Source organism: Nelumbo lutea, chromosome 1, assembly GCF_056320005.1.
Source record: "Nelumbo lutea isolate HS-2025 chromosome 1, American lotus-T2T, whole genome shotgun sequence".
In the NCBI taxonomy this organism is placed as follows: Eukaryota; Viridiplantae; Streptophyta; class Magnoliopsida; order Proteales; family Nelumbonaceae; genus Nelumbo; species Nelumbo lutea.
In genome coordinates this window covers 23745735-23766815 of record NC_142684.1, presented here as the reverse complement: position 1 = coordinate 23766815, position 21081 = coordinate 23745735, and the positions used below count along the sequence as shown (strand labels likewise).

The window sequence follows — 21081 nt, the reverse complement described above, 5'->3', positions numbered from 1 at the left end:
ATAAACTCATAAAGTACATCAATTTTGATTGAAGCTAAGGGCATACAAAACTGTTTAACAGCTCCCACTTGCACTTAGGTCCAATCAGGTAATAACCGGAGTCCCATGCTTTCCACATGTTTCATAAACACTTTCTGTGTCAGTGGCTTAGTCAATGGGTCTACCACATTCTCCCCTGATGCTACCTCTTACTATCATCCTCCCGTAGGTCCAGTGTTGTCATACAACAATGGAATGGGTGATGTGCTGAATTCCAAATTCATGAATGAACACCTTCATTCATAAGGCAGCCTCACTTACGGCAATGCGTTCGGCTTGGGTTGTGGACTATTAATTTGCAACTTAGGACCCCTATTTGCTGACACTTAGGAAACAACACACGATCCTATCGTGAAAACATATCTAGATGTAGACTTTCTATCATCTGGGTCTGACTGGAAATCGGCATCTATATACCCTTGGATCTGTAGTGAGCTACCATCGAATACTAGACAAAACTCTTTTGTCCTTCGAAGGTACTTTAGTATGTTTTTCACAACAGTCCAATGCTCCTGCCTTGGGTTGGCCTGAAATCTACTTACTACACTCACTACCTGAGCTATGTCAGGACGAGTGCACAAAATGGCATACATGATGCTCCCCAAGGCAGAGGCATAGGGAACGTCTTTCATGCCATCAATCTCCTCAGAAGTCTTGGGAGACATCTTCTTGGAGAGAGTGACTCCGTGCCTAAAAGGAACATTTCCTTTCTTGGAGTTTTCCATGCTGTATCTCTTGACTATTTTTTCAATATAAGCAGATTGAGATAATCCTATTATCCGCTTCGATCTATCTCTATAGAGTCGAAGACCCAGTATATAGGAGGCTTCTCCAAGATCTTTCATGGAGAATTGATGTGATAGCTATACTTTCACCGTAGTTAACATACCTACATCATTCCCAATGAGTAGAATGTCATCTACATACAAAACCAAGAAGGTAACCTTATCTCCACTATACTTCCTGTAAACACAGGGTTCATCCGGATTCTGCTCGAAATCAAACGATTTGATGGCAGAGTCAAAACGGATGTTCCAACTTCTAGAAGCTTGCTTAAGTCCATAAATGGATCTATTAAGTTTACATACCATGTTTTCCTGACCTGCAGCAATGAAGCCTTGCGGCTGCTGCATATAGATATCTTCAATAAGATCTCCATTCAGGAATGCAATTTTGACATCCATTTGCCAAATCTCATAATCATGGTATGCTGCTACATCTAGCAGGATCCTAATGGATTTAAGCATGGCCACAGGCGAAAAGGTTTCCTCATAATCGATGCCCTCTTTCTGAGTGTACCCTTTCGCCATCAGACAAGCCTTGAATGTCTCAACCTTACCATTGGGGCCCTTCTTCCTGTTGTAAATCCATTTGCAACCGATTGCTTTTACCCCAGAGGGCGGATCTACTAGAGTCCAGACTCCATTGGTCTCCATTGAGTCCATTTCTGCTCTCATGGCCTCCACCCACTTCTGCGAATCTATGTCCAACATAGCTTCCGTGTAAGTCACGGGATCCTCCTCACTAGTCAAGGTTTCCACCAGGTAACTATCCTGGTCATAACCATAACGAACTGGTGGCCTGGATACCCGAGTGAATCTTCTAGGTTGGTCACTACCTGGAACTTGTGGGACATCTCCCACTGCTCCTGAGCTCTCCTCATCAAGAACAACTTCCTGACGATGGATGTCCAGGATATAGTCGGTTTCCAAGAATTGCGTGTTACGACTATAGAACACTTTCTGCTCACTTGGGTCATAGAATAGGTAACCTACAGAGCCTCTTGGGTAGCCTACAAATAGGCAATGACTGGTCTTGGATTCCAACTTGTCTGCACTCGTTCTTTTAACGTGTGCTGGACAACCCCAAATCTTCAAGTGTCTGACACTTGGTTTCTTTGCGGTCCAAAGTTCATATGGAGTATTCGGAACCGATTTGGTTGGAACCTGATTCAGCACATAAATCGCAGTCTCTAATGCGTAACCCCAAAAGGATGTGGGTAACTCTAAGTGTATGAGAAGCGATCGGACTATATCCAATAAGGTCCTATTCCTCCTCTTTGAAACACCATTAAGTTGTGGTGTAGCAGGAGGAGCTAATTGTGATATTATTCCATTGTCCTTTAAGTAGTCCCTGAATTCGTCAGAGAGATACTCGCCACCTCAATCTGATCGAAGGGCCTTAATTTCTCTCCTTAACTGTTTCTCGACCTCTTGTCTAAACTCTTTGAACTTTTCAAAGGATTCAGACTTGTGTCTCATTAGGTACACGTAACCGTATCGTGAAAAATCATCTGTGAAGGTGATGAAATACACGTGTTGATTTCATGTCCTAACACTCAGGGGATCACATACATCAGTATGTATTAGGTCAAGTGTGCCCGTACATCTTTCAGGCTTACCGTTAAATGGCCGTTTCGTCATCTTGCCTTGTAGGCAAGGCTCACAAGTGGGAAGATCTTCTACAGTTTAGAAAATCCAAAGGACCATCATTTACCAACCTTGTGATTCAGTCAACACCGATGTGGCCAAGTCGATAATGCCACAAACACGTGGGATTAACTGTATCATGAGCTCTCTTCTTAGGGATTTCAGTCGACGTAGTTTCGGTTATGTTAGTTTCTAGAGAAGGATGTAGAACATAGAGACCGTTCTCCAGTTCCCCGTATGCGATGAATCTGTTGTTTCTTTTAATAGTAATCATATTACTAAAGAAGACAGAATAACCATCTGCACACAGTTTTGAGACAGAAATCAAATTTCTCCTTAAATTTTGCACATAAAGACAGTCTTTCAATACAATTGTTCATTCTCTAAAAATTAATTCCACGGTTCCTATGGCCGCGGCTGCAACAGTTGCAGTAGTCCCCAAGAAGAGTGACTTCTCCTTCACTCAGCCTTCTGCTTACCTTGAACCCCTGCAGTGAGTTACAAGCATGAGTTGAAGCCCCGGAGTCAATACACCAGGACGCAGAAGCTACCAACAAATTGGTTTCTATAACACAAGTTTCAAAGTTACCTTTCTTGGATTCCAGGTAGGGAAGACAGTTCCTTTTCCAATGACCGGTCTTCTTGCAGAAGTGACAGGCATCCGATGCTTTGTCTTTCTTCTGCTTCTTGCTCTTAGCGGCTTTCTTCTGAGGCTTCTTTGCCTTCCTCTTTCTCTTGCCTGTCTTTCCAGCTTCAACAAGCATGGCTACAGGCTCATCCTTTCTAATCAGTTCTTCATCTCTTTGCAACATATTGCTGAGCTCTTGTAAGCTGACATTCAGCTTGTTCATGTTATAGTTCATGATGAACAGATTAAAGGAAGGAGGCAAAGAGTTAAGGATAGCATCTATCTGGGTTGCAAGGTCCAGCCCGGATCCAAGAGCCTCCAGTTCGTTGATGTATCCCATCATCCGAAGACAATGGTCGTGAACTTGTTGACCCTTGGACATTTGTGCGGTCATGAACTATTTCAAGACCTTTTGTCGAGTAGAACGATTATGCTTTTCATACATTGTCCTGAGACTGTCCCATATGTCTTTGGCAATTTCGATCTGATCGAACTGCCTCTGTATCAGGTTGTCCAAGGAGGCAATGATGTAACATCGGGCAAGGGAGTTTTTCTCCTCCCATTCTTGATAGTCTCTCCTTCGGGCCTCAGAAGCCCTATCACCCGGACGCTTCGGGGTAGGATTCTTTGCCACTTTGTCCAGCTTTTCAGAAGCTAGGACCAGCATAAGGTTCCTGTACCGGTCAACATAGTTTGGGCCCTTCAACTTGTTGTCATCAAGATCCGTTTGCCATTTTCTGATAAAAGAGCAAACATCAGTCCACAACCTAATTTGATTCATGTTCATTTCATAGATATGGATTTTAATCTACGATCCATTTCCATTTATTCGTCTCTGAGATTTCCCTCCTTTCTCAGTGACGGAGACTACGGGTTGTCTCTGGAAATGTGGGAAATCACATAGGGTGCATGGAGCCAACAGTTTCAGCTGCATAACCCCACCACCTTTCTGTGAAGGATCACATCCACTCATCATATGAGTTTTCCCTTTGGCCTCTGTCAGACAAGGTTCAGAGCCGTTTTCAGGTAAACCTTTCTATCCAGTGAGTGCTTACCCATCATATTCATGAACGCCAAGGTACCATGAGAGAGTTCCCATTTTCTGGTGAAGCCCCTCCCACATCAGTCTATGACGCCCCTATCATCTTATGAAACACTCAGACAAGCCCAACAGCAAATGGATAGCCCATTTTCTGGTGCGTTTCCTCATTACTGAAGGACCCATCCTCATGCTAATGATGGAAGGCCTTTAGAGAGTTCATCATATGAATCTCCCTGTCACATGCACTCATATTAGCTGGAGGGAACAAAATTACGCCCTAGTTTGATTTAGGTCAAACCAAAGTGGCTCCCACTGACTTTCATAAAGCCAGATTTCGGTGGGCCTTGAATCGGCTAGGGTTCCGCACGTAACCTCTTGATGAGGTGTGGGGCCCACCACTGAGGGAAGTCATCCAATGACCAAAAGGGACACCATGGCAATGATGTGCATTCAGCCATGGTGTGCGCAAGAGCCACTGTCGAATGAGCATGGGCCAAGTACTTATGGCCCATGTACGCAGCACATCACACATCCATACATCACATGCAGGGATAAATTGATCCAATCAATTAATTATCTGTAAGACCCGTTGGAAGCTCGTTAAAAATCCATAATATTAACCATTAACATTATCTAGGTATATGGGCTGAATTAGGGTTACCCAGTTCGGCCCATATAGCTTTATCCTTTAAAATGGGCTTTTACAGTTTTAACTATTTAAAACTGGGCCTTTACAGGCTGGGCCAAATTAACCATTTAATTAAATATCAATCCTCAGGACCATTAGTGGAAAATTAAGGCTGACTTTCAGCCTTGATTAAACCCTAGAATTGGTCCAAACAGTTTTGAACCAATCTCGGCTCGAATGGGTCTAGGGTTTGATTTTTAATTAAATCCTTAATTCAAGAAAATAATCTGAAATTAAATTCTGATAAAGAGGATCTGATGTGCTTCTTGTTGGTCTCTCTCAAGGTTGCCGCCCCCTCCTTCTTTTGTTAACTTGAAATATCAGCTCCTAATCCCATTAGGAGGTGCTTATCCAAATCATATTTGGATCAGCCTTCTCTTCTAGTGATAAGGATAAACCCTTATCTTATCTGCAGATTAGATTAGCTTTATCCTAATCCCATTAGGTGGTTTCTAGATCTGAATCACATTCAGATCTGGACTCTTTGAGTGGATAGGATTAAGACCATATCCTATCTGCTAAACCATCTCAGAATTCGCCCCTTTAATTAACTAAATAAATAGCCCAGTTCGAAATGGGCTTTAGGCCCATCAAGCTTATGTGCTCACTTAACCTTCCTAACTACTGCCTAGTTGGGCTTCCTTGTATGGCATGGGACCCAAGCATTGATCTACACATCAGCCACATGGGTTCAGCCCAGCCTTTTTTACAAGGCCTGGTCGAATACACTGTTCAAGTCAGTGCACCCCCTGAAACCCATCGAATGGGCTCTATGGGACCAACACTTACCCTAAGTGGTCCTTGGGCCAAGCCACCTTGTAACACGCAGGGACTGTGGGAAGATGCAAGATTAGCCCATCAGGTATTATCCTCAATGGTCTTACACTTAACCTCTCAGCCCTTAATGATCATACACTGCCCGACAAGAGAGGACCTCTCCCTCGACTGCAAGGAACAGTGTTGCACTCTCCACTTATATGGATCCCGGGAATTAAAACCTTTTGCAAACATTTTAGAAACCATAATATATATACTTTTGTATCTCATATAAAATATACTTTGCAAAACAAATCTCAACGGTTGAAATCGGCTGCCGACAGTCTTGGTTTCCAACAGTGAGAAAGCATCCCCGATCATTACCTTTGTCCGACAAAGGGGCTGATCCTAACACTATGATCACCCACTCAGATGAATTCTCGGATTGTCCCAACATACCCAGGTTTTGACCCCTGTTAAGGATGTCACTGACTGGTACATCAAAGACAACCCGATCCGACACCAAGTGCAGTATCATAATCGAGTCTAGGGGTCGGGTGTAATTTTCTAGTTTTGCCCATCAATCTCCAAGGTCCAGGGCAATACTGGAAATCTGGTCCAGTTCAAAGATTCAATTAATCCCACACTGTATGTGCCTAGGGTCTCACCCCGGTAGCTAAGACAAGCCACCCCAACTGACTTGGTGGCACCACAGTGTCAGCCTTGTCAGGATAGGTCTCCCCAGACCGACCCACTGGCTGCGAACATTCTAAACTAACACAGGTCTCAATAAGTGTCCAGTTTAAGGGTATTACACAGAAACATACCAAGGGAACATGAATCAAATATGCACTTTTATTCATTTACAATAAACTCATAAAGTACATCAATTTTGATTGAAGCTAAGGGCATACAAAACTGTCTAAAAGTGGGATCTTGTTACAGGCGATGATATACTTCCTGATGATACTCCACAGCTTGTCGATGCAAGACGTAAATGGAAGATAAAGAGTGGAAAGGCTTTGTTTTCTCTCAGAACTTCGATTAGCAAGGAATATTTTGATCATGTTCGCAAGTTGGATTCGCCGAAGAAAATTTGGGATACTCTTGAAAGATTGTTCACCCAGAAAAATACAATGCGACTACAATACCTTGAAAATGAGCTTGCTTCTTTAATTCATGGTAATATGTCCATTTTTGACTATTTTCTCGAAGTCAATAATGTGTGTGCAGAAATTTCAGAATTGGACAGTGAAGAACCGATAAATGATGCAAGGCTACAACACTATTTGATTCATGGCCTAAGAAAAGAATTCATGCCATTCATCTCATCTATTCAAGGGTGGACGAACCAACCGTCTATTGTTGAGTTGGATAATCTGTTATCTAATCAGAAAGCTTTGGTTAAACAGATGTTTGGCAAGTTTCTTAATGTTGAAGATGCACTTTTTGTCAAAGACAAGTCGAAGACAAGGAATGCTCACAAACACTCATCAAGCAGTGGTAAGCAGCAAAAAGTTGAGGGGGAGCAGTTGAGCACTTCCAAATTAACATGTTATCGGTGCAGAAAGGTGGGACACATAAAGGCAAATTGTCGCGTGAAGATAGTGTGTAAAAGGTGCAGCAAATCTGGACATATTAAGCCAATTTGTCATATTAAGCTTGCAGAATCAAATGTCAATATAGCACATGAAGCAAAAGAAGAAGATGAACTGAACTGGGACAAATGTTTGTCTATTGAGGTAATTGATCAACCTAACAATATTACTTCGGCTATGTATCAGAATGACCCAAGTGCAGGTAGTTGCATTGATTATGAGAAAGAGTGGATTGTTGATTTGGGCTACAGACATCATGCCACCGGAGACGCTACATTACTCTCTGATGTTCATCCCCATCTAAGAAATTGAGTGATTGTGACTGCTGATAATTCACTACACTCAGTAATGAAGGAAGGACAATTCAATGTTAAAGCTGAAAATTCGAGTGGTGAAGGTCTTACTCTTGAAGATGTGTATCAAGTACTAGGCTTGAAGAAGAATCTTGTTTCAGTCTCTCAAATCACTGATTCCGGAGAGTTTGTTCTATTCGGTCCAGATAAAGTATGGATCCTTAAGAATTTAAGGTGTATTGATGTTGATGTTCTGTTCATTGGGAGAAAGAAAAATTCTTTGTATGTGTTGTTCGCTAGTGAAGCTTATGTTGACAAGACAAGTCAAAATACCAGTGTCTCTCTTTGGCATGCTCGACTTGGGCATGTTGGTTATCAATTGTTGCAGCAAATATCAACAAATAGATTGCTCAAGTGTGTTCCTCTCTTCAACTCAGAACGTTCAGGCGGAGTATGTGCTAGTTGTCAATATGGCAAATCCCACCGCCTTCCATTCCAGAAATCCATGAATCGTGCATCTTCAATGTTTTAGCTTATTCATTCTGATCTCATGGGACCAACTAGCACTCCAAGTTACAGTGGCCTTCACTATATGATGGTTGTTGTGGATGATTTCTCTCGGTACAACTGGGTATATTTTTTGGAAAACAAGAGTGAAGTTCTCACCCACTTCATGCGATTTAAGATGATAGTGGAAAAAGAGTTCAGTTCAGTCATAAAGTATCTGTAAATGGATAATGGAGGAGAATTTCTATCTCACGAATTTTTAAGATTTTGTGAAGAGCATAGCATCAAACGTCAATTTACATGTCCAAATACCCCACAACAGAATGGGTTTGCTGAGCGGAAGTTGGCACATCTTACAACAATCACCTTATCTTGGCTGCATGATAAAAATCTCCCTCGAGAGCTATGAGCAGAAGCTATGCAATGTGCTTGTCATGTGATCAATCGGTTACCTCCATGGCCAGGTACATCAAAATCTCCTTTTGAGTTGTTGTTCAATTCCAAGCCTGATGTGAGTTATTTTAGAATTTTTGGCTCTCTTTGCTATGTTCATGTACCTAAACATAGCCGAGTGAAGCTTGACCCCAAAGCAAGAAAGTGTTTGTTTGTTGGTTATGATGCTCATAGGAAGGGATGGAGGTGTATGGATCCTGTCTCTAAGAAGATTGTTACTTCTCGTGATGTTATCTTTGGTGAAGTCTCAATTTTTTATTCAAGCTCTACTCAGGAAGAAAATTATGAATTTGTGCCTCTCACTGACTCTAATCTTGAATCATCTCCTACTGAAGTTGGTTCTAGTGAAAGGGGGAGTCTGGAGTCCATCTCTCAAAATGATCCACCACAAGGTGAAGTTACTCCAAGAAGAACATCAAGGTAACGAAGGTTGCCCACTCATTTAAATGATTATGAAGTCCAGCTAAATCAATGTACTACCCTTGTGTATTTTATGGAAGACACACTTGAAAATGAACCCACATCTTATCTTGAAGCTCAAGGGAAGCCTGAGTGGGAAAATGCAATGAGGGATGAAATTGCAGCCTTGATGAAGAATTCTACTTGGGATTTAGTTCCCAAACCAAATGATGTTGATGTCATTACATGTAAATGGGTTTACAAGTTAAAGAAGGCAATAGATGGAAGCATTGCAAGACACAAAGCTCACTTGGTTGCTCATGGCTTTTTTCAACAGTATGGGTTGGATTACGATGACACTTTTAGTCCTGTCGCAAAAATGGTTACGGTTCACACTATTATTTCCTTGGCTGCAAGCAAAGGTTGGACTCTTTGGCAATTTGATGTGAAGAACGCCTTCCTCTATGGTGAACTAGATCGTGATATTTACATGGAACAACCACAGGGTTTGTGTCAGAGAAGTTTCCTGAACATGTATGTCGACTTAAAAAGGCGCTTTATGGCCTCAAGCAAGCGCCTCGAGCCTGATACGGAAAGATTGCTGAGTATTTTAAATTCTGTGGTTTTTATCCTTCAAATTCATATCCTAGTTTCTTTGTTAAGGTGAAGGAATCTCTGTCCATTATGATTCTTCTTTATGTGGACGATATGATAGTTACTGGAGGTGATATAGCTGAAGTCATGCGCCTTCAAGAAGATTTATCTGTTCATTTTGAAATAAAAAGCTTGGGTGAAGCTCATTGTTTTTTGGGTTTAGAATTAGAACGATTAGATGGTTACTTCCTTTCACAAAAAGGATATGCTACAAAGATTCTAAAACAGTTCGGTATGGAGAAGTCAAACTCTACAACTACTCCCATGGATCCGGGTCTCAAGTTACAGAAGGATGAAGGAGAGTTTTTGCATGATGTAACAGAATATCATAGAATGGTGGGGAGTTTACTGTATTTGACAATTACTCGCCCAGATATTACTTTTTTAGTGGGCATAATTTCTCAGTTCATGGAGAGACCTTGTGTTGGTCATATGGCTGCTACAAAACGCATATTGAGGTATGTGAAAGGAACCTTGAATTATGGCTTACTTTATCAACACAAAGGGATTTTTTCTCTGCAAGATTATGTCGATGCTAATTGGGCTAGGAATGTAAATGATAGACGCTCCACCATAGGCTACTGTTTTAATATTGGTTCAGCAATTATATCATGGTGCAGTAAGAAGCAAGCTACAGTGGCGTTATCAAGCACAGAGGCTGAATATGTTGCAGCCACTTTAGCTTCTCAGGAGTGTATCTGGCTTACAAGACTTCAAGATGTTAATGAAGCTTCAAAGTTCCCAATTCCCATTTTTTGTGATAATGAAAGTGCCATCAGACTTTCTGAAAACCCGGTGTTTCATGCTCGCACGAAGCATATTGTTGTTTACTATCATTTTGTTCGAGACAAGGTGCTGAATCAAGAAATTGAGTTGCTTGCCATACGCACAACTGAGCAGGTTGCAGATGAATTTACAAAGGCTCTATCTAGAGCTAAGTTTGAATAATTTCGAAGAAAACTTGGTCTTGTTGATCTAGGGAATGCACTAAGGGGGAGTGTTACAAGTTAGTGCATCCCCTCCTTGCATTTGAATAAGTCAAGGTTCTGTTATTTTTCTGTTTTTTCTTGCTATTAATAGTTGATTTGGTTGATTTGGTCTTTGTCAATTGAGTAAAATTAGGAGTCATAAGTTATCTCAGTCTTAGTTAGTTTAGAAAAATTAGCAAGTCAATTCAGCTATTTAATTATAAATAAGAGTTAGTAATCTCGAGTTAATTGGTGAGTTGTTTTGAGTTTATTAACTTCTAAATCTGTTCTATTTGTTTTGTGTTATACATTAATGTGTTTCATATCTTGAAATGAATTTTTTTTTTTTTTTTTGAAATGCGATTTAAGTAGTTGTTTTTGAAACCGGTTACTTGAGATAACTTGTATTCATCAAAACAGAAAGTCAAATATTGATTGATCCATCTCATCTGATATGATATCATAGATTTTCCCATATATTAAAATAAGAAAGTAAAAAAATTTTCTTCTTTTTTTTTAATTTTTTAATTTTTTTAAGGTTTCAGATAAGGGCAACTTTTGGCCCTGGATATCAATAAAAAGTATTAATCTTATAAAATATAAAAAAAGGGCATTCGAACTGTTCATCGTCTTCCTCTTTCTCTGCCTGTATTCGTGCCAGCCATTTCAACGGGTAAACGGCAGCCCGCGTGGCTTCATTCCCTGCAAATCCAGCACCTAGGCTGTCGTCTCCAGACGCCAGCCCGCGTTGGCTTCATCGTCTTCCTCTCTTCTTCTGCCTGTATTCATGCCAGTCATGAGGGATAACGTCTCAAACATTGCCGATTCAGCCATGGCCGGGGTGGACAAGACCAAAGAGCAGGTTCGTTTGTTCCTTTTTCTATCTACGCCGTCTGATCGATAGGAAAGCAAGATGATCGGTATCAGCGATAATCAGAAGCAGCTGGGTGATAGTAACAGAGGAGGCAGTGGTAGAAACGCAGGCAACACCGGTCTGGCGTCTAGAGACGACAACAGAGGAGGTAGTGGCAGAAATGCAGGCAACACCAGTCTGGCATCTGGAGACGACGGCCAAGGTGCTGGGTTTGCAGGGAATGAAGCCAACGCGGGCTGTCGTTTACCCGCTGAAATGGCTACCAAGAATACAAGCAGAGGAAGAGGAAGTCGATGAACAGTGCGAATGCCCTTTTTTGATATTTATTTTATTTTAGTTATTTTATAAAATTATTACTTTTTATTGATACTCAGGGCAAAAAGTTGCCCTTATCTATTAGAAACCCATTTTTTTAATCCACGTTATTTTATCCCTAACCAATCAACTTCCTCGATTTAATCTATTGCTGAGGGCACGTCAGATGACTTTTCTAAAGCCATATTTCATCACGATTGTGCCCAACTAGGAAACCACTTCTCATCATCACAACTTCAAGAACTCATTATTTCTCGGTTTTGAACGAAAAACAACGGATGAACAGAACTTACCCAACTCCTCTCTTTTATTCTTCATGATCAAACTTCCCCAACTCCTTTGTTCTTTCTGTGTTCTGAACACACTCTCTTTGATACTCTTATTTTGGACGAAAAACCACAGCGAAATGACTCTGTTTTGGACAAAAAACACTGGAAGGTCGATAAATCATTTCCCGTACAGGTAATATCCCCTTCCCCTTTCAATCTTCTTTCTTCTTCCTCTATTCGGAACCCACATTAATATCTCTGTTTTGGACTAATAATAAGGGCAGAAAGGCATTGTTTTAGACAAAAAAAAAAAAAAACAGGGGGTGAAGTGACACCAATTTTCAGGCGTTAAGAGTTGGTTTTATTCTTGAATTCGGGTACAAAATACAATACCTCCATCTTTTTGAATTCCAAATGTAGTGCAAACATCATAGGTGTGATTATGAAGAAAATATTTAAGAAGAAAAAATAATGCTGTAAAAATAACCAGTTTTAACAATCGGGTGAAGAAGATGAGAGAATACGGGCTGGTCTTGACCCACTTTTGGTTATTATATCATGGGTCGGCGTCGATGCGTGTATATTATAAATAACAAAATAATTCAACATAGTTAAACGTGTATACAAGGTTACAAGTATTATACATGTGTAAACATGTTTGCACTGTTAACACGGTTACTAATGAGATATTTCAATTACAGATAAGAAAAAATATTACCAATATTATTAGATAACAAAAAATATTACCAATATTATTAGAAAAATATGACAATTTCCAGAAGTTAATAGAAATAATATAAAATTAACAATATTTAAGAAAAACTGTCATAATTACAAAAAAAGTCCAAAAATTACCAAAAATTAATTAACACTATTTCCAATAAATATGATAAATTACCAAAAATTTAAATAAATAATTATCATTAATCTTTACAAATAATAGTAGTTAACAGAATTAGTCAAGAAAATAAAACAAAAATTACCAATATTACCAGAAAAAAAAGATGATAATTTCCAAAAATTAATAGAAACAATATAAAATTACCAATATTTAAGAAAAACTATCATAATTACCAAAAAACTCAAAACATTACTAAAAATGAATTTCTAAGAAATATGATAAATTAACAAAAATTAACATAAATAATTATTTTTTATCTTCAAAAAATAGTTGTAATTAACAGTAGTTAATCAATAAAATAAAAAAATATATATTACCAATGTTACTAGAAAAATATGATATTTTCCAGAAATTAATATAAACAACAGAAAATTAACAATGTTTAAGAAAAACTGTCATAATTACCAAAAATTATCAAAAAATGAATTAACATTATTTCCAATAAATATGACAAATTACAAAAAATCGACATAAATAATTATCATTTACTTCAAAAAACAACACTAATTAACAGAATTAATCAAGAAAATAACAAAAAAAAAAAAATAGCAACACTTTCAATCTTACATTAGTTTTTCATATAGATTAAAAATCATATTATTGAAACATTACAATCCTTATTAGTCTATAGTATTACGATGGAAAACATAAAAAATATGTTTACTATAACGTATTCTATTGTTTCACTTCCATTTAACAAAGCCCGTGCAACGCATGGGCCCCCACTAGTTTAATTTATTCTAAAGTTACTACAGAATATTAAATATTTTTGTATAATTATTTAGCTATTTTTTGTATTTTATTATTTAAGAAATTTAGTTATTGAAATATTTAAATAATATTTTACTTTTTAATGTTAAATTTCTATTATTTGAATAACGTTTAATTTGAATAATCCGGAAAACCATAATTTGTATTTTTAGTACATAATTTTGTGATGAATTTTGTAAAAATATAAAAATATTAATAATATGAATATCATTAAATCTATTATAATTAATTTTTAGGTTTTTAATAAATATTTTAAAGTTATTATATAATTTTGTTAGAATATTTAAATAATTCTTAAATTTTTTTAATTTAAACTTTCTTTACATAGATATAGATAAAAGTGGGGAATAGGATAAACAAGAATTAGAGATAATTTGGAGAGAAACTCTATATTAAATTAGATATTAGTTAGGAGATAAATAGGAATTGGAGATGTTGTAGGAGAAAGTGAGGGAGGTAGTTTAGGAGAAATTTTATGAGAGGTGATTGTTGGGAACATGTGGGTGAGAGAGATCTAGAGAGAGATTTTAGATATTTTTTTTATGGAGTATGAGAGCATCTCAATGGTCGTTAAAAAAATGACAGAATAAAAAAATAAAAAAGGAAAAAATTCCTAGACTTCCTTCCTTTAATATATGTATACAAGTATGATAAAAAGCATTGTAACCATTGATAACTGTTGTTTTTTAAACAATAAGTCCTCCTTCCACCGAACCCTACCCACACATCAAACCATTCTTCTATCGGCGTGACAAGGAGAGTTCCAATGGTTTATCGTCACTAGGCTTCACAGTGAAAGTTCCTCTTACAACAGGAGCCTCACCCACTACAAGAAAATCGGGCAAAGGCAGTGGTTTAGAGCTGGCGGTCTTGAAGACCCCCACCTTAGAAAAGAGTAAGGTGGTGGTTTAAAATAGACCACCGCCTAGAAAACCAAAATATTCACATGATTATACTAGGCGGCATTCTTTCCATCGTTTGTAACATTGAGCCGGCCTGAAGGATTTTACATTTAGCCCTCAAGTGACCTATTTTACATCTCGGAAGGATTTTCCTCTTTGAAGACCTCCTTTAGCTCTCTCCTTTTTCTTCCTCTCTTCCTTGCTTCTCTCTTTTTACTCCCACTCATCTCATCATAGAATCGAAGCAGAGATCATTTGAATCAGATTAGAGAATGTACCTCTTTTTTTAATGGTAAAGCAATAAAAATTTGTTCCACATTTTAACTTTGTTATTTCTGTATTTTTTTTCTTCAACTGTATATTTGTTTTTTTCTTCAATGGTAAACCTTATTGGTGAGGGGTGATTTGGCCCAACCTATTCATGTACGGACATGTGGAAGCAACTTGATGATTGGACATCAACTTGGCATTCCCTGCCACCTTAGTGAGCCAAGTCACGTCAGCTAGGACCGAGGTCCGAGCAGCTCGTGGTGGCCCAACCTGTTGAGGTGACACGTAGCCAACTTCTAGAAGCAAGCCAGCTGTCTTCAACCTCTTTGGGATCACGCCGTATGTCTGCAGGTCTTATCCTTATCCTGCCCAAATCGGGCAGACTTGATAAGCCTTATCAGCTAGCACAAAGTCCACCTCCTAGTGCAAAACGGAATCTTAACAGCACGGGCCAAAGATCTCAGAGGTGTTTCGTAAGGCCTATGGTAGCTCACCTATATAAGGGCATCAACCATAGTGACACAAGGTATGCGTGATTTATTGCTCACTACCCTACTTGCTATCAAGCTTTCAATTTGCAAATACTAAATTAAGCATCGGAGTGCCCACACCGGGTAAGCCACCTTGGTCTCTTTAAGCATTGTCTTCTTGTAGTTCGACCGACCAGCTAAGCAACCAATGTCCGAGCTGCCCTCTGGCTAAGAGCATCCAGATCGTGCTCCATCACCTATAGATAGAATAGGTTGTAAGGTTCTTCAGCTAAAATCATTTGAAGTGTTCTATACTCTTTTTTAATTTCTTCTTGATTTCTCTTCTCTCTGGTTAAAAGTCGTTTGAAGTCCTTAGGGTTTTCTGTCCACTGCAAAGATAGCAATGGCAATCATGCACAAGAGGCCCTTTGTTTGCCAGGTTCAAGTTTCCTGGTCACCAAAAGATCATTGTCGACATGAAGTGGGGTGGGGTTTCACCAAGTTTAGTCGTTATGTGGAAGTCAGACAACCAAATTGTGCTAGATGATGTTAATGCATGCCAAGCTTCTTGATTGTCATGGACCTCTGTGAAACGTCAACCTGGAAGAGCATTTTTACCAGCAACTACGTAGGACATTTTGTTTGCTCTGATTTTTTTTTGGTATAAGTTTTCTCAATGGATTCATGGTTTTAATATCTCCTAGGAATTTTTTTCATGAATTGGACTCAAATTTGCCCTTTATTACTACATCTTGTTTTATTTGACTGGAAAGTATCCATTGGATTTTCATTCACTGTCATTATTAACTCTTGATTTGATCTTGTTTCTGTTAGAGAATTTTATTATATAAAAAAAATTTTAGCCAACAATGTTAGCATTGAGTGCTCGATCAATTTATGGGTCTGTAATGGTGTCTTTTCTTCATAAGAGAAAGGGTGTTCTGTTATTCTTTCTTTTTTCCATTATGTTTTCAAGAGGAATAGAAGAGAAAAAATAATGATGATTGAAAACGTTGTGTGGGTTTGGCTGATTTATGCTTTAATTTGTGCTAAAATCAAAAGAGGAAGAAGATTTGAAATGGAACTAATTAATGTAAATCTGAGTTGGGGCTGATTAGAATTACACTTATGTAAAAGAAAATAAAATTAGAATTTACATTTATCAACAAGTCCCCAATTAAAACTCCTTTGCATATTTGGCAAATATAATTATTAAATTTCATTAATATTAAAATCAAATTCCTTTTTTTTTTTGCTTTCTTATTAAGAGGTCTGATCCTGTTTTTGTTTTGAATAAAAATTCCTAGGTCATTATAGTAATTATGACACATCTCAAAAATCTTCTCAAATTTCATGCACCAGAGGCTTTCATGATTTGGTAATCCAACTCAAAGTTTTAATAGATGTGAGTTATTTTGATGTGTAATGTCAAACATCTTCTCGTGATGAATTCTATGAATTTATATTTTAATTATTGGGTGAAGGACTTCAACCTCCCCTGAGTTTTGTATTAAATACTAAGACCTCCCTTATTAAATGCTTAGTTATTATATCTAATGGAACAGTTTAGAAAGAAAAATATGGTCCTTTCCAGTCCAAATAACATCAGTTAGCTTTTAACCCCTTCTTAACTTTATAATGTCGAGTTAATTAACTTAATTACTTGACACCAAAAACATTTTTGTAAAGAAGCCTCCGCTTCTCAGTCAATGGGCTTCTCTCTAGTGAAAGGTCTCTGATATATTTTTTTTAATCTATAATTCTGAATTTTTTAATCCATTTTCAGACATGATAAAATTGAATTCTGAAAAGTTCATGCAAGACCATTACATGTAGATTAGTATGAATCTCTAATATGTAATTGTCTTTGTAATGTCTTCTTCCAAATTTCTGATTACTCAACGATTCAAAGAGTGTACCCATTCATAAATCATGATTGTATTGGAAATGTGCTTGAATCAAAAATCATTTGATCCACTAAAGGTGAAAGTATAAATGCAGATAAGAGAAGCAGTTGGGTTATGTATACAAAGCTAATATGTTCTTAATCTATAATGGGAGAATACTGACTTACTAATACATAATGCTAAAATATCCTGGTAAAGTGAATTATGCCAAATTGACATAAAACTTCCTATAATCCTTTTTTTCTACCCCACAGGTTTCCTTTCTTATTCTAGGAGATCTTTGAAGCAAAATTCCTCATTACATCAAGGTCGTAACTATTTGATTTATTGGCTTCTGTGGATGGTTTTTATTTCCTGTCCATCTAAAAATATGTAAAAGATTAGATGGTTAAGAATCACTCAATTGGATCAACTACAGAGAAGGATCTCCTAGGTTTGGTACATTGAATACACCACCCATTTGGATGTTGAACCTTGGTTCCTGACTACTTTGATGCATGAGTAAAGCAAAGCCAAAGAGAATGGCTTGATTTTTTCTTCTTGATCTGATTTCTCCCAATCCCAACTATTTTGATAAATTTAGAGAAACTACTACTATTGTCAACCTGTAGTGCTAAATAAGGTATATACATGACATTTATGTCTGTGTTCTTTTAATTTTTGGACTTTAATGGTTTAATATGTCATGCTTAGTCTCATAACCTTTTATTTCTTGGTAGAAAGGTTGAACCTGAAAGCTGGTACCGAATACAACTATCTTAAGCAAAGTGGTTGTTTGATAATTGATGATGTGGATGATGCAAAGAAATTTCACAGGTTGATGGTAATGTGAAAAATAGCATGTTTCTGTTACTATGCATACTAAATACCAAATTTCCAATTTAACTTGTGCTATCTAAGTTTCATAATGCCACAATTCTGTTTTCATATTTCTTTGTTTGATCTGGAGGTCATAGACATCATTAAACTTCCCAAAGATGATCAAGGGTTGATAATGAAAATCATGTGGATGTGGTGGCAGATGATGGTAATGTCGATATAATTTGTTTTTCAATGGGTCCTTAATTATTTGTTAATTTTTCAAATATATGTTAACATGTTGATGTTCTTTTGGAGGATCTTTCCTTTTCGATCTCTAATTTTATTAATAGGCTCTTTTATAATTTGTTAGTGGGCAATTTGTGTTTGAACTCAACCTAGGTATAGATAGTGCATATTAGAACTCTTGGATATTTGTTAAACTTGTTAAACTGACCAATTCAATCATACCAAAGCTTGAAATGTGTGGTGCATATTTATTAGGCGTTTTCTTCCAAGGAATTGGAATGAGGGTCCTAAAGTTGCATCTTCCCTATTATGTGATCTCTTTCCTTTTCCCTCTACTCTTGCAAATGCTTATTTTCACTTATTCCTATTAGTTATTAAATTATTTTTTGTGTATTTTGTGTATGATTTCATTCACTAAGGTGCATCTGTTTGTGATCTCATGTGCTTATGCAGAACAAAAAAGTTTTTTTTTCCTTTTTTTCTTTTTTAAAGATAGGTAGGATAACAAGGTTTAAACCTTGGTTTCAACATAAATGGTGAAAGCTTTGCTTTCTTCCCGTCTCCATCCTCTCCACTCAACTAGTAATAAGAAAAATAAGCCACTCAAGTGGTGATAAAAACGAAGGGCTATTTTGAGGTGTGCCATGACTTGGTTGGAGAATAGTTGAAGCACTATATTTGGCAACTTTTAATGAACTCTACACATATAATTTGATAGGCGGACATCTGATTATATCTTTACTGTGCAGAATGATGTTTATCTTGGTTCCTTTCTTACACAACTATGGAGGTTGAGTTCACGAAATCTCGGATTGTTATTGTTATTGTAATCCCAAGAATTTTTTCTATGCATGGTATGCTAAAGAGAAGCATTGGCTAGCCAACAATATATTGGGATTAGCATTCTGCATGCAGATCTACTTCAAAGATACCAACACTTGTGTTCTACTTATTTGATTTTGTTTCCTTCCGTTCCAGGCCCTCCAACACTTGTCGTACTGCACATGGACAACTTAAGAGAGTTTGAGCTAGCATGGTTGTATATTCACTTCCTACATGGAAACCTCCTCTTGTATGATTACATGGAAAATGGACATTGTATTATCGATAATTTGATTTTTTAAATCTTTTCTTTTTGAACAATTGGGCATTGTATTTGAACAATTTGTTTTGGATATTATAATAATAAGTAATTGTAAAATTAATAAATTTTGTTTTAAATTGCATTTTTCTACATGTTTAAGTTTTATGTATAATTGTTACGGAATTTGCATTAAGCAAGTATTAAAGTAATAAATCAATAAAATTGCATGTACAAAAGGTATATAAAAAAGGAAAAATATAGGATCTAAGTCGACGGACATAAAGATCTAAGGTGGCGGTCAAAACTGCCGCCTAAAATGTTTGGCGGAACCAAAGGTGGTGGCGGTCATAAAAATCAAAGGTGGCGGTTCCAAACGCCGCCTAAGAGGGGCATGTAATGCAAGGCAAAGTTTGAGGCAGCGGTCTAGACCGTGGCTTTTAACATATCTAAGCGGCGGTTTGTCAGAACCACCATTTTAGACATACTCGAACAGTTTTGGACCGGTCACCAAAGGCGACAGTCTTTCTTATCTAAGCCGGCGATCCTGACCTAAGGCGGAACCCACTTAGATGGCGGACGGAAGACCACCGCCTTAGATATAAGACGACGATAAGTCTTTGGTCCACCGGCTTTGACCGTTTTCTTGTAGTGACCATTTCTTTCCAAACCCATTTTGGTTATCACAGCTTGCAGTTTCATCCCCACCAATAGAAGCATTTGCAACACGAAAGAAATTGATTAATCAATTTCTTCTTTCTTCTACAATTTCACAGTAACAAGCCATATGAAATGAATGGCTCACCACTAAAGGAATAAATGGAAACCAGAAATAATTGTAAAATCCTGCAGATGAAAGAAAGAAAATTAGTTGACTTTGCCTAGCTTATTAAACAGAGTGGTGTTCATTGAAAACTAGAAAACAATAGTTTACCATTTGCATTGAAAAATATGAACAACACCGAGAATATGCACATCAACGAGTTGCAAAAGAAAAAAAAAAAAGTCCACTAATCAGTTAACTGGATTTTGAAGTGCACCATGAAAAATATAAAAATCTTATTTATATAATCACCTGAGTGATATCTTCCTCTAGATTTTACCTTATTCGGACCACCACGCGGAAATCTTCATCCATAGCTCGTTTGAGAAACTTTTGGAAGTGGAACTCACTACCTTCTACAAAGTGAACCTAGGAGGAGAGAAACAACAAGAAACTTAACTTATTAGAATCAAAAGCAGTTGGAGCCTTAAATCGCAGGACATGTTAGAGCAAAGCAGCTGAGTCGTTTCTGTTGAAAACAGAACAGAAGCGGACACTGTAAGAAGAAGAAGAAGAGAAGAGGATGAAGGGTTTTCTTTGTCGCCGCCAATGGACCGCCAGAGCTCTCCTTGTCGCCGCCGATGGAGGAAGGGCTCGGTGTGTGGGTAGGGTTTGGTGGAAGGAGGAAAGCTCCAGGGAAAAATCAGGGAAGAAAATTGGCATGTGGGTAGAGTCAAGTTGGAACCGGTTCGTGTCCGATTGAACCAACCAGGCCACGTTAATGCACATTTGACCGTTAACGTTCGAATGGTCATCAACATGTTCAAATCCTATTCGCGGGTTCACGCGTCTGGGTGCACAGAACGCGGCACCCGTGGGGCACAGATGTGAACTGCATAACGACATAGCCTTAAATCGGGGCTTCGTACGTGTGTCTCTGGAAGGATGTGGTTGTAAGAGCTAAGATCAAGAATTTATAAAAGACCTCAGACCCAGTTGATTCGACTTGAGCCCAACCGAGCAAGCCTAGTCCAACCCAAAACAGGGACGTTCCCAC

The 21081-nt window shown here is 37.9% G+C and overlaps 1 long non-coding RNA gene across 2 annotated transcripts; it reads left to right on the top strand.

The window, feature by feature from the left end:
• Window positions 1-10728: 10728 nt before the first annotated feature.
• Window positions 10729-19414, top strand: LOC148873959 (uncharacterized). 2 transcript variants are annotated; one of them, XR_016105231.1, is made up of 4 exons: window positions 10729-12105; window positions 17857-17956; window positions 18930-19034; window positions 19159-19414. It is a non-coding gene; the product is annotated as an uncharacterized LOC148873959 (long non-coding RNA). The 2 variants fall into 2 exon arrangements; XR_016105232.1 differs by having other exon boundaries at window positions 17853-17956.
• The last annotated feature ends 1667 nt before the right edge of the window (window positions 19415-21081 follow it).